Source organism: Hesperophylax consimilis, chromosome 1 (assembly GCF_061612785.1).
Source record: "Hesperophylax consimilis isolate HC1 chromosome 1, BYU_Hcon_1.0, whole genome shotgun sequence".
Lineage (NCBI taxonomy): Eukaryota > Metazoa > Arthropoda > Insecta > Trichoptera > Limnephilidae > Hesperophylax > Hesperophylax consimilis.
In genome coordinates this window covers 5,035,069-5,047,249 of record NC_142836.1, presented here as the reverse complement: position 1 = coordinate 5,047,249, position 12,181 = coordinate 5,035,069, and positions in this window count along the sequence as shown.

Below are 12,181 nucleotides of genomic sequence, written 5' to 3'. Positions count from 1 at the left end.
CAAAAACTGCATCGATTGTTGTCCCGTGTCGGGAGAGAACGTTCGTGAGCGGCTCCCCCACCTCAACAAGCGCATATGGTGAGAGAGGGACAGTGAACGGTGAGCGGTGGTGGGGGTACCCGCATTTTCGTGTCGATCCTGACTCGGTTTTACTCCGTCCCAGAAAATTCATTACGCGCCTAAAGAAGTTTCACTTCAATAAATGATGAGGATAGTTTTGTAAATAATGAGGAAGAGTATGAAGAGCCTTCTACGTCTCAATTTTTTAAAAAGGAAAAGCAAATTATAAAACGGAAGTAAAAATATTTTACAGACCGATGGACATCTCCAATTACTAATGTTATGACTAAATCCGTATGTGCACCAAAATTATCATTATTCACAGATGAACTTGTAGAAAACACACGAACTCATATAAATATTTATGCCAGCCAAAAGAACATAACCTAAATATGACAGTTGAAGAATTGTATGTTGTGTTGGTGGTAGTCAGGTCTGATTATTCCAAGTACACAATAAAATAACATATTGGTTACGAGACAAAAAGATACACCCATGGATCCACGTCTCTTCAGGGAGAAAAATACCTTGGCCTAAAACTAACAGTAGGTTTGATGGTCTCAACTTGGACTCAACCTTGTCACAACCACGCACTGGCCTACCTATACCCAATGACACCATGAGATATGTTCGTACAATCCAGGAAAGGCTACATATACGAGTATTTGAAGTCAATGCCAAATTGGACTCTACCCGAATGTTTTGTGCAACATCGCACATAACATATTTTCACTGTAAATTTTCTACTATGTACGTAGAAATTGTTGGTTCCAATTTTAAAATAATAAAAAATTCCACATAAGAATATTTTATTTTATACAAAGAACTAAAATCAGAACACGATTCAAAAACCAAAAAATCAGCAAAATAAACAATGAGGACACGTTGTTTCAAATAATTTGAACAATTCATCACATTTCAAAACTGAAATTAAGGTTTTTTGAAAGTTCTATTTAAGTTCTGTCATTATTTCATCATGCACCGGGTGATTGACAGCACATAATAACAAAACTTGAATAGAACAATCACAGAATTTGAATTTTAACAATGATATTTGTTGAATTGTTCAAATTCTGTGAAACAACCTGTCCTTGTAATTGTTTGTACGAACATAAATTCTATGCATCGCGTCCAATTTTTGAACGGGATTTAGTTTCCGAACCGTAAATTTTTTGTTTGTTTCAAAATATGTTTTTGTGGTGTCAAATCATAAAGAATAAGGAGAAAAATGTAAAAAATATGTTTCGTGTAACATTACGCAGTAATGGGTTAAATTCAAAACCAACCCGAGTTCATTGAACCAGAGTTACAATCACGCACAGACAGACCCACAACCGAAATCAGTATATTTGATGATGATAACTATACCTACCTTTAGGCCAACGGATATTCGCTTAATTATTGGAGAATGCCTCTTGTTGGATTTCGAAATCATGATAATATTCATTTGTTTTTATTCTTGATTCAATAACTACACTAGATGCTAACCTGTGCTGAAGCCCCTCCGCCCTGAGGCCCCCATTATTATTGATGATTTTTATTATTGCAATGTTATTTATCCACAGTAGGTAGGAACCTACCTCCCTGACCAACACGTGAGTGGTTTATTTATGACCAACACTAATTTTGAAGACCTGAACAGAAGGGTAGCGAAAATATAGTTCCATATTGTTATCGTGGAGAAGAAAGAAAAACACATTGTTTTTGAACGCTTGTTGGGAAACACAGCGGTGCGGAAAATCTTCAATACTAGATAGACAGGCTTGACGGTGGCAGGGCCGGCCCTGAGCCAAACGGCACATGGTGCTATTATGTATTATCAGCGCCTTGGTTCCTTGGCGTCTTGGCAAGTCGGCGCCCGGAGCGGTCTGTTCCAATTGCACCTGCACAGGACCGGCCCTGCACCTTAAAGGGTCGGAAAAGTATTTTCTCTGAAGAGAGGTTTTGCGTCAACAGTGATGGAAGATGGAACTGACATTCGTGAGCCCCTTGTCATTGGCAGATCGCTGGAACCGAATACAAAAATTTTACCCGTAAAATATTACGCAAACAAAAATGGCATTGATGCTTTGTTTTTAAGGACTTTCACGCAGAAATGGGCGTAAAACGATGAAATATTTTAATCATGGAAGACGATATTAGCGATTCTCAAACAAAAATTTGAATCTTAAAAATCAGGAAAAATACCAATTTCAGTTCCAAATTTTCGTCTGAAAATCGCTATATTTTCTTCAATGATTTGATGTCTTACAATGTGATGTTTTACTCGGTAAGTTAAGTTATTAAAAATTATAATTATTTTATTGTTTGTAGACAACGCTCACAAAGTGATACAAAATATGTATCAACTATAAATGTTGCTTTTTGTTCAGGTCCTTTCAAAAACGATAGAGGTTTCACCGTATTATTAAATAATTTCCCAAAATACATGAATAAATAAATAAATATTATAAAGGTACTTATTTTATTTATAAAAAAAGTAAATTGGAGACTTCCATTTTCTATCCATTCGGTATAGATCACACTATACTAGATCACTTAGAGATTATCTGTTTAGGAATGTATGTGGTATTCAAGAAATATCAAATTTGCTGTAAATTCAACCAAAAAAACCAGCAACAACTACTAAGTATATTACCTACTTTTAATGAAAAAGTGATAAAATTCCAGAACAGAACACCATAACGGCCGCAAAAGATGTTGGACACATTGCCGGGAGAACAATGTAGTTTTATGGTTTAATGGAGTTTTCAAACGACATGGTTTATTGTCTGTACAACACTAGTGCCACAAGTAGTTCTAATGACAAAACAATATCTGTTATTTGTTACAATGCACCCGTGTTGGGAACACTGACGTTATGGACAATCTAAAGCCAGTAGAAGGAATGGTAACTTTTGACATTGTTACCAAATAAGTTTGAGAACTTTTATTCCAATAAACCCGAAACTCGCCAGACAACAACATTATTAGTCATTACCACAATGAATCGTCTCAGTATCTCTAGTAAAAGGTACTATAAAACACGGCTACCATCTTCACAAGATTTTAAAAATATTTTTATTTATTTATTTATCTATCAATATAAAGTTTTTTACTTGTATTTATCGACATCTGTCTCACTAGGGTACACCTGTGTCGAGACAGACGTATTCAGATACTTAAAGAATATTTACATGCATGACTAAATCAAAATCAAAATACAAATTACAAAGTTGTATACATTTTAAACTATGGAGTCAATAGATAGATAATAGAAAGAGTAGGTACAGGTACGACAATATTGTAAATATGTATGTAATATAAATGCATTTAGTTGGAGGACGTAGTTACAAAGGGGTTTTTATAAAATTATTGATTCTAATATTTTATTTTGTATTTGAATTGTTGTTATTGTTTACGTGTAATTTGGTTTACAGATATTTGCGATAGCGGGACGCCCAATACTTTTTAACCATTTCTTTATTTCATGTTTGAATTAGGTTATTGACTCTGTTTGTCTAATCTCTGATTGACTGGACAGGATCACAAAAACAAATTTACAGACAGACGAAATGTAAAGTGGTCAAGTCAAAATAGAACTTTGCTAAGCTCAGTGAATTAACGACAGTAAAATATTTTTTTTCGATATCTCCAAAAACGACGAAGTTATGAGCTTTCGGAGTGAACACTGGTAAAATTAATGTACGCAATAGTGCCCGTGAAGTGACACGAACTACAATTAATTTCATAATTCAAATGGCAGTGTGGTTGCAGGTGATGTTATGTTTACGGAAATTTCCCTAGATCTAGGGGAGATAATTTTTTTTAAGTGAAAATTGAAAAGTCACATAAATTTAGGGAAATACTAAAAGGTGGACCATTAAAAAAATCTGAGGAGATTTCAAATATTATAGAGAAATTTGGAAATACTCTGGGGAAATTCTTTAGCACCCCCCTCCCCCCCAGAATATGAAAATATTCAAGGGAAATTTTATCAGAAATTATCTGGCCACCCCCCGCCCCCAGGATGCAAAAATATGGTGGAGAATTCTTCCCAGAATTTCTCTAGCCGAAACTAAATACCCCATACAAACTCTTTCTTAAATCTAGGAAAATTTCATGGTGAAATCTAGGGGTATACAAAATTTTGCCGTGACGTCTCACGCTTTAGACCGGCCGCAAAAATCAACATTTCGACAGTTTATATCTTCAGTACCATTCGGAATTTTCTAAACAGTTCTATTTTCAGCATGCCCTAATTAATATACATAAATACATTTGTAAAAAAATGTAATTTTGCTATAGGAGACGAGACCTCATTGAACGGACTCAATGTTTCCCCACAGAGTTCTTAATAATATATCTACGGGTTGTTTTTGTCAGTAAACAGTTTTTCGGTCTGATTAAATTAAATTATCGACTTGGTCTTAAAAATTAATCGGGCCCAAGTGTATTACTTTCTGACTTATTCAGTAGTTAACAGGGTTGAGAAAGAGCCAAGTATTATTTAAGTAGATTCAAAGCAACCCTTGAGGATTGCTAATGGATTGGAAGTAGATGGCTTTCATTCTCAAGGGATGAATGTCATATTTTTTTATGCCAATCTTGTTTTTCACGCACTCTTTTAATTTTAGTATTTTTATTTCATTCAGTATAGCCCCAGGAATTTAAGCACTTCTTAAAATTAATCAATAGTTTTTTTTAATTACTTTCAGATGCTGAGCCGCGACTAGGCAAAAAATCACTTTATCTGTAAATATTCATTGGGAATTGCCCGATCCTTTTAATTGTTTAAGTGTTCACAAAGCCATAGTGCTATTAAGAGCGAGATTAAAAATTCAATTACTTTATTTTTATTTTATTTGGAAAAACCAACAGTTATAATAATTACAAGGTATGGTGTAGTAAGTGTTAGTTATTTAACCAATAATAGGTTTTCACTTAGGTATTTTAATTATTTAGTGAATATATATATATATATATATATAATATTTATGTAAGAAAAAAAGTTACATTAGCCTATAGGGATGGGATGGGGAAGGGAGGGGTATGGGATGGATCTAGTCTGTGTAATGTGTAGCATGTACGTGTACGTGTATGTATTAATAAAAAATAAAAATGATAATATAATTATTTATTGATTTTAGGTTTGAAATTGTGGGGTGCTGAGTTAAATAAGTCTAATTCACTGTATGAAGTGTTAAAATTGTATGAAGCACGGTGAAAAAAAGCATTTTGTTTTGAGTTCGTGTTACATTGAGGGATGTTTAATGTGTGATTTTGTCTGGTTTGTCTGATGGGTACTCTTAATTGAATTCTTTCTAGTAATTCCGGGCAATCTATCACAGAGGTGGCAATTTTTTGTAAAAATAGTACGTCTGCGGAGTTTCTACGACTTTCCAATGACGAAATCCTGAAAAACGCTGCTGACTCCTCGTGACTCAGATGAGGACGATAGGCCCGAAAATCAAGGTATCGTAGAAAACGATATTGCACTTTCTCAATCCTTTCTATGTGTGACTTATACATGGGATTCCAGACTTGAGAGGCGTACTCCAAAGAACTGCGTACATACGCAAAGTACAGCATTTTTATGGTATTTACTCTTTAAAAACTTTTTTTAACCGTTAATACATTATCTCATTACAGCATTATTATTATCTACAATAAAGTATAGCAGGTGATAGCGTTGTTTAAAGATAAAACAACATAATACTGGTACCGTAACTTTACGCGATTGTCCACTTTCACTTTAATTATAGTATCATCACTATAACTGTGTAAATATATCTCCGAAATCTTATTAAAAGAAGTATCTATTAGTTCAATGTGAAAGGATACGGGATTCAAGACAAGAGTTCAGGATACATTGTTTATGTTAACAGGTTTAGAAGAGTTCAGGAGCGATTTCTCAAATTTCCGTATACAACTCTTACGACGAAATCGAGAAACGTTTTCAAATCACGAAACTACTCAACAGGAGGCTTGTCGCTGGTCAGATGCTCCTTTACAAAATTATTAACTCAAAAGTTGACTGCCCGGAGTTGGTAAACAAAATAAATTTCCACGCACCGCTTCGATATAGCAGACAGAAACCCCTTTTATATATTGACAAATGTAACACCAACTTCAATCAAAATGAATTTATGAATAGAACCTGCAAATGGTACAACAAAAAATTGCAAATATAGACACATATGCTGACATATTCACTGTTAGTTACTATGGTTACTGAAGTTCATTGTATCACATTTTAGGTATGAATAACAAAAATCGTGATCATTAAATTAATTAACATTACATTATTTTTTTTACTAATTTACTATTTATTTTTATTTTACTTGTGCGGCAACACTCCCTCATCCCTTTCCTCCATCCCGCCCCAATACCAAAACCTGTTTCCCACTCTATCCTGTATAACTGTAACTGTAATTCTATTAATTTCTGATATTTGTTGATGCGCTGCCTTCAATCTATCGGTAAGGTATTTATATTTTTTTGTATTCAGATAGCTGATTACATTTCCTAAAATAAAGTCCGCGATAGGTGCAATCTAAAATATTTGGAACTGGGTTATTTTTGTGATTGAAAAAATGAACTTGCCCAGCATAGCTGACAAGCAAAATAGCTTAACTCTAGACCAACAAAAGGTAAAACGCAATGCACAGTTGCAATTTCGCATTGCGACACAATGCGTGCGCCTTTTCATAAATGTGCACGTGAACCAAAACAAAATTGAGTTGGTGTTATTTTTCAATGGTTACGGCTAGTCTAGTTGTATTTAGTCAATGAAAAACATACAATATTTCCATCAACTAACTTTCAATATCGACATCTTCAATTGCGAATTTACTAAATATAAAATGACCTTAAAAGAGTATTTCACTGATGTTTCTTGAATTGATGTTTCTGATGTTTATGTTTCTAGTATTTATATATTTATAATCCTGTTATGGTATAATTTATATGCACAACATTGTCTTCTTATGGTTATGGTTATGATATGATTTATATGCACAATATTGTTTGTATTCTTATGGTTACCAATGTATCGATAATCCTTTATTTTATATAAATTTTAGTTTTTTTTTTTTTTTTTTTTTTTTTTTCCCCTTTATTTTTGTTGTATTATTTTGTTCTATTATTTTATACAATTCTTTTATTTTATATAATTATAACTTCACATTTCTCATAAATTTAATTATTTCTTCTAATGCTGTCTTACGTAAAGTCACAAGGAGGAAATCCGTAATTGGTTTTATTTTGGCTATTTCACTTATGTACAATCTGTAAAAATATAAACTGTTGATTTCCCAAAAAATGAATAAATAAATAAATAAATAAATAAATAACAAAACAAAATAAATATGTTTGGACCATATTCATGTCGTAACGTTGACAATTTTTATCGAATCACTAAATGGGGCATCACTGTCAATCCACTGTAAAGAAGTGGGCAGTCACCGTACATCTAGCTATATTTTTTGTTCATTTACAAGAAAAAGTCATGTAGTAATGGTGCAATATAATCGATGGACGATGGAAAGAATTAGATAAGATACATGCAGCTTTTATTAATTTTTTTATATTGTGGGTAGAATCAAACCTACACCCATTTAAACTCAAAATTTCTAAAAGCGGGCAAACATTACCTGTTTTTACCCTAATTGTGGTTGGTTCAGCACAATCAGCTTGCAGCCAAACTCCCAACATAATTAACTCATCCGAACAAAGGATTAGTTATATCGAGGGGAATAATACCCCTGCTAATGTGAGATATCCATTATGCTATAGTATGAATTCATGGCACAGTTCACATCGTTCATATGAATACAGGATACAGGACTAGTAAAGGAAATACTATTAAATATGTCAAGTGACAAAGTTCAACCACATTTTAATATTTTTATTTTATTAGAGAGAAAGGGATAACAAGTAATGTACCGATTTTAAACATTCGACAAGTTTTTCATGAGGAATAATACGTATTTTTTTTTATCTTTTTGTTAATTTTATTGCAACATATTATATTGATTTATTCCAAAAGTTATAGTGTGTTCTTTTTATTATTTGAAAACATAGCTTCATTTTTGTCCTTAGCAGATGCATTCTGCGTAAATACTGTGTCAACTCTGATAACGATGCCTATCTACTATACACGACTGAAGAAATCCGATAGTTTGGAATTTAAAAGTCGCCAAGCCAATTTCAACCATCATATTTATTTGGAAATACACAGTGATATTATTATACCCGTAAACATGGTTGAAGAGCTGAGAAAATATGAACAGTTCTGAAACCAGAAATCAGGTTGTTGGGTTTTGAAATGAGAATAGATATGGTTGGTTCCTATCGGGATGTTATTTATTCAGTTCCTACCTTTTCCCTAACCGTTACTACTATCAGTTGGAACTGTTTGAAAAATGGAACAAAGCGCTTACGCTCATGCGATTCGGGCGCTTTTGTTTTGACCAATAATAAGAAAAAATATTATCTATTCGCTTTTGAAGGGAAATATGGGAAATATCGTTTACCGTTCATTTGTTGTTTGATTGCAATTACCCCGAGGGATCGCGGTGTTAATTATTGTTTTGCTTTCATTAAAACTACAACCAAATAAAGAAAGTGATTGTTTTGTGTGCTCGAACTAAAACAAACTTGCAACTGATTTTATTTGAAAAAAATGCTACAGTGGGTACCATTTTTTCTTCTCATACATTGTTTTGTACCCTGCAAATACGTTTACTAATTCTATCAAACCAAATTATCCAAGACGTGTGAATTTCACGTTACACCATTACACTGCAAACATTAAACTCACTACATATATTATCATTCCACACTAGCGCGATTTCACCGAACTGCCAAAACATATATGTTTCCCTTTCGATATATTTAAAACCTCTCCGTCCTACATCAAAGCAATAATAATTAGTTGTGAATATTTTTTTATTTTTTATTTTATAATATAACTGATATGTTTATGTATTACGTTTGAAAAATATAACTGATATCTGTTATGTTTGTAAAATAAAAAGTAATTATTGTACTGATACGAGTACCTATGTATTATTGGTGTGTACTGATATGTTATTTCTGTATGATGTTTGTAAATTTTCGAATGTTTGTAAATTTTTGTTTGTAAAAGCCTTACTGGCGGTAAATAAACAAACTGTCTGGTCCAATTCGATATAAGCACCCTATTCGATAAAGACTCCATTGAAATGCTTGGAGTTAGTATGTCAGACCTGCTCAAGTATCGGGACTCTATAGAAGCCCGAGTAAATCTGCTTTCAAGAAACTGGGTGTCTTGTACAGGGCTAGCAGTACCAGTAATAGTAACCAGCTGCTAACTCTATACAAATCTCAAGTACGCCCAACAATTGCATTTGGGAGTCACCTCTAGGCTGGAGCCCCACAAAACTTGATTTTGTACAAAGCAGGGCGGTCTGTCTGATTGACAATTCATTGTTAACAGACCGGTTGCCATCTCTATTGCACAGACGCAATATGGGTCAGTGATTACTGAGTCTGTTCTACAGGTATTTTAATGGAGCTAGCAGTATAGAGCTAGTAACTCGACACACGAGCCCGTTCACAGTTGATGTTGGTTTCAAGAGAACAGGTCGCTTCTTTGACTCGTTTTTGTGTAAGATGGCTCGTATGTGGAACGAGCTACCGGCATCTGTTTTTCCTTCTTCATATATTCCGGGCCACTTCAAGACCAGCATTAATAAAGCCCTTCCCACAGATCCTAACTAAACACGTCTCACAACGCTGCTATAGCTCCCCTGCCACACAGTACAGACAGGGGCGTTCTTGTGAGGCGTCAAATAATATAAAATAATTTTAAAAAGTACCTGCAAGAAATAATCCATCAAAAGAAAATTGAAAAACACTTGTTTTCATTATTATAAAACTCTATTAAAAAAATGCTCTGCTCAAATTTAAAGGAAAAAAATTACTACCTTTTGACCAAAACACCTACACTGCAAGGACAAAGCCTCAATACTACTTAACATTCCTAAATTAAATACAACATTAGCCAGAAAAACAATGGAATATAAATTTCGTGCTACAAAAATGCTTTAAAATGCGCCTAAGAGGAAAATTTTAAAACATCAAATATGGCCAAGTAAACACGAAGATGAGGAAATCATGAAGTAACATCAACATGAAAATGAGGTCTAAAGAAAACACAAAGATTAGGAAATCATTCAGAGTTGAAACGTTGCTTGAAATGTCTTTGGTGACCAGATCTGAATAGCCAGCTACGTTCCCACCTTCCTCTTACTTATCTCCTTCCCCTACCCACTATCATCAGCCTCACAACATAGCCCAATTGGTGATGCTATAGTCTCACTGGCTTCTGACGGTTGGGAGCAGTTGTGCGGTTTCACATTTAAAAAACCTACAGTCCGTTTCTTAACTGGAATTCCTAGTGAGGAGGACTGCGAATAATATACATACTATTAAGCTATAGTATAGGGTTTTCTAATAAGAGGTGTTATTTTATAATGTATATATTTTAATTTGTTATTTATTTTATATACATAAACCACACTTGCCACAAACTACAAATCACTTCTTATCACTTTCTTATCACTTCTTTTATTTTATTATGTATATAAATTAAAAATGACAGCTTCAAAAGTAACATCTACCGAAATAGCGGGCTATTCAAAATAACACCTCTTATTGGAAAACCCTATATTTTAAAATTCGTTCATAAATAAATAAGAAAATTAATTAAACCTATTATTTTTTGAATAGGCTTTTTTGTAGGACCACACAACAATTTTGGATTTGTTTAAAAATTTGAGCGTTAAAGTGTGTGCCAAATAAACGTTGTAGGTGTGTTTTTCTTCATGTGTAGTTTCGTCCATGTAATTTCATCGATATATAATTCTGGCAGTGTACTATTGGTACCTGAAATTCACGTTTGTGTAAATTCGTTTTCATCCTTTGTAGAAGACTTTTCGCCGTCGGAGAAACTTGCAAAGTTTCTAGTATTTCCTTTCATCTGAGATTTTATGCATTTGCCTGCAGTCTCCTCGCATGCATCATTGTTTGATAAGAATGTGTGACGGAATGCAATTTTAAAGTTTTGCCGATATTCCACATGTGGAGGTAGAAATTGTATGATGCAGGTAGAGGCGGTCGCCGTGGGGCCACTAGGATATGAATGCGCCAGTTTTGTTCCCTTTGTTCGCTTAACGCAGAGTTTCTCATACTTTTATGGCTTACTTCTCCCTGTTTAAGGTTGACAAAACATTGGAACGTAAGGTTAATTAAAAATATATTAACGTCATTGTTTAAAGAGTTTTAAGACCTGCCGTTTTGAACTGAATTGCCTGCTGATCACAAAAAAAAGAGTATAAAAAAATCCCTTTTGAACGGTTTTCTTTCGGTGTGTCGGATACATTTAAGGCCGAGTGTAGACCTGTCAAAATCAACTATTTTCGACACACAAGAACTCTGTTGTTCATTTCCAAAACAATATTTTTTCTAACTAGAATTTATTGTAAAAACGTTTGCCTGAAAACAGTAAGATGGCGGTAATGTAAATCTTCGTTATCATCGTTATAAAAGTTATGAATTTCAGTTACCAGATGGCACTATTTTTTGTATTATTACGCATTGTAAAAAATATACCTACATTCCTCTTCCTAGCATCCCATGTTTATATATGACGGCCGGCATAGTCCAGTGGTAACGCATTGGACTGCCATTCCGAAGGTCGCGGGTTCGAACCCGGCGTGCGCAAATAAATTTTATTTGATTAATTTGTGTTATTTCACAATTAATTAATTAAAATAATATATATAGTATATAATAATATATAGTATATTTGCGGCACGTTCCAGAGTGGAAGATACTACCAGTATCGCCCTGGTGTAAGACCACCATTCAGAATTGAAACGTTGCTCCAAATGGCTTTAGCCGTGTTTAGTGACTAGATCTGAATAGCCAGGTACTTCCCCACCTTCCTCTTTCCCTTCCCCGCTTACCTTCAGCCTCACAACATCCCCCAATTGTGGATGCCATAGTCTCACTGGCTCCAGACGGGAGCAGTTGGGACTCTTGTGAGGTATTCACTATAAAAAAAATGTTTGTATTGACATAAAAAAGATAGTGC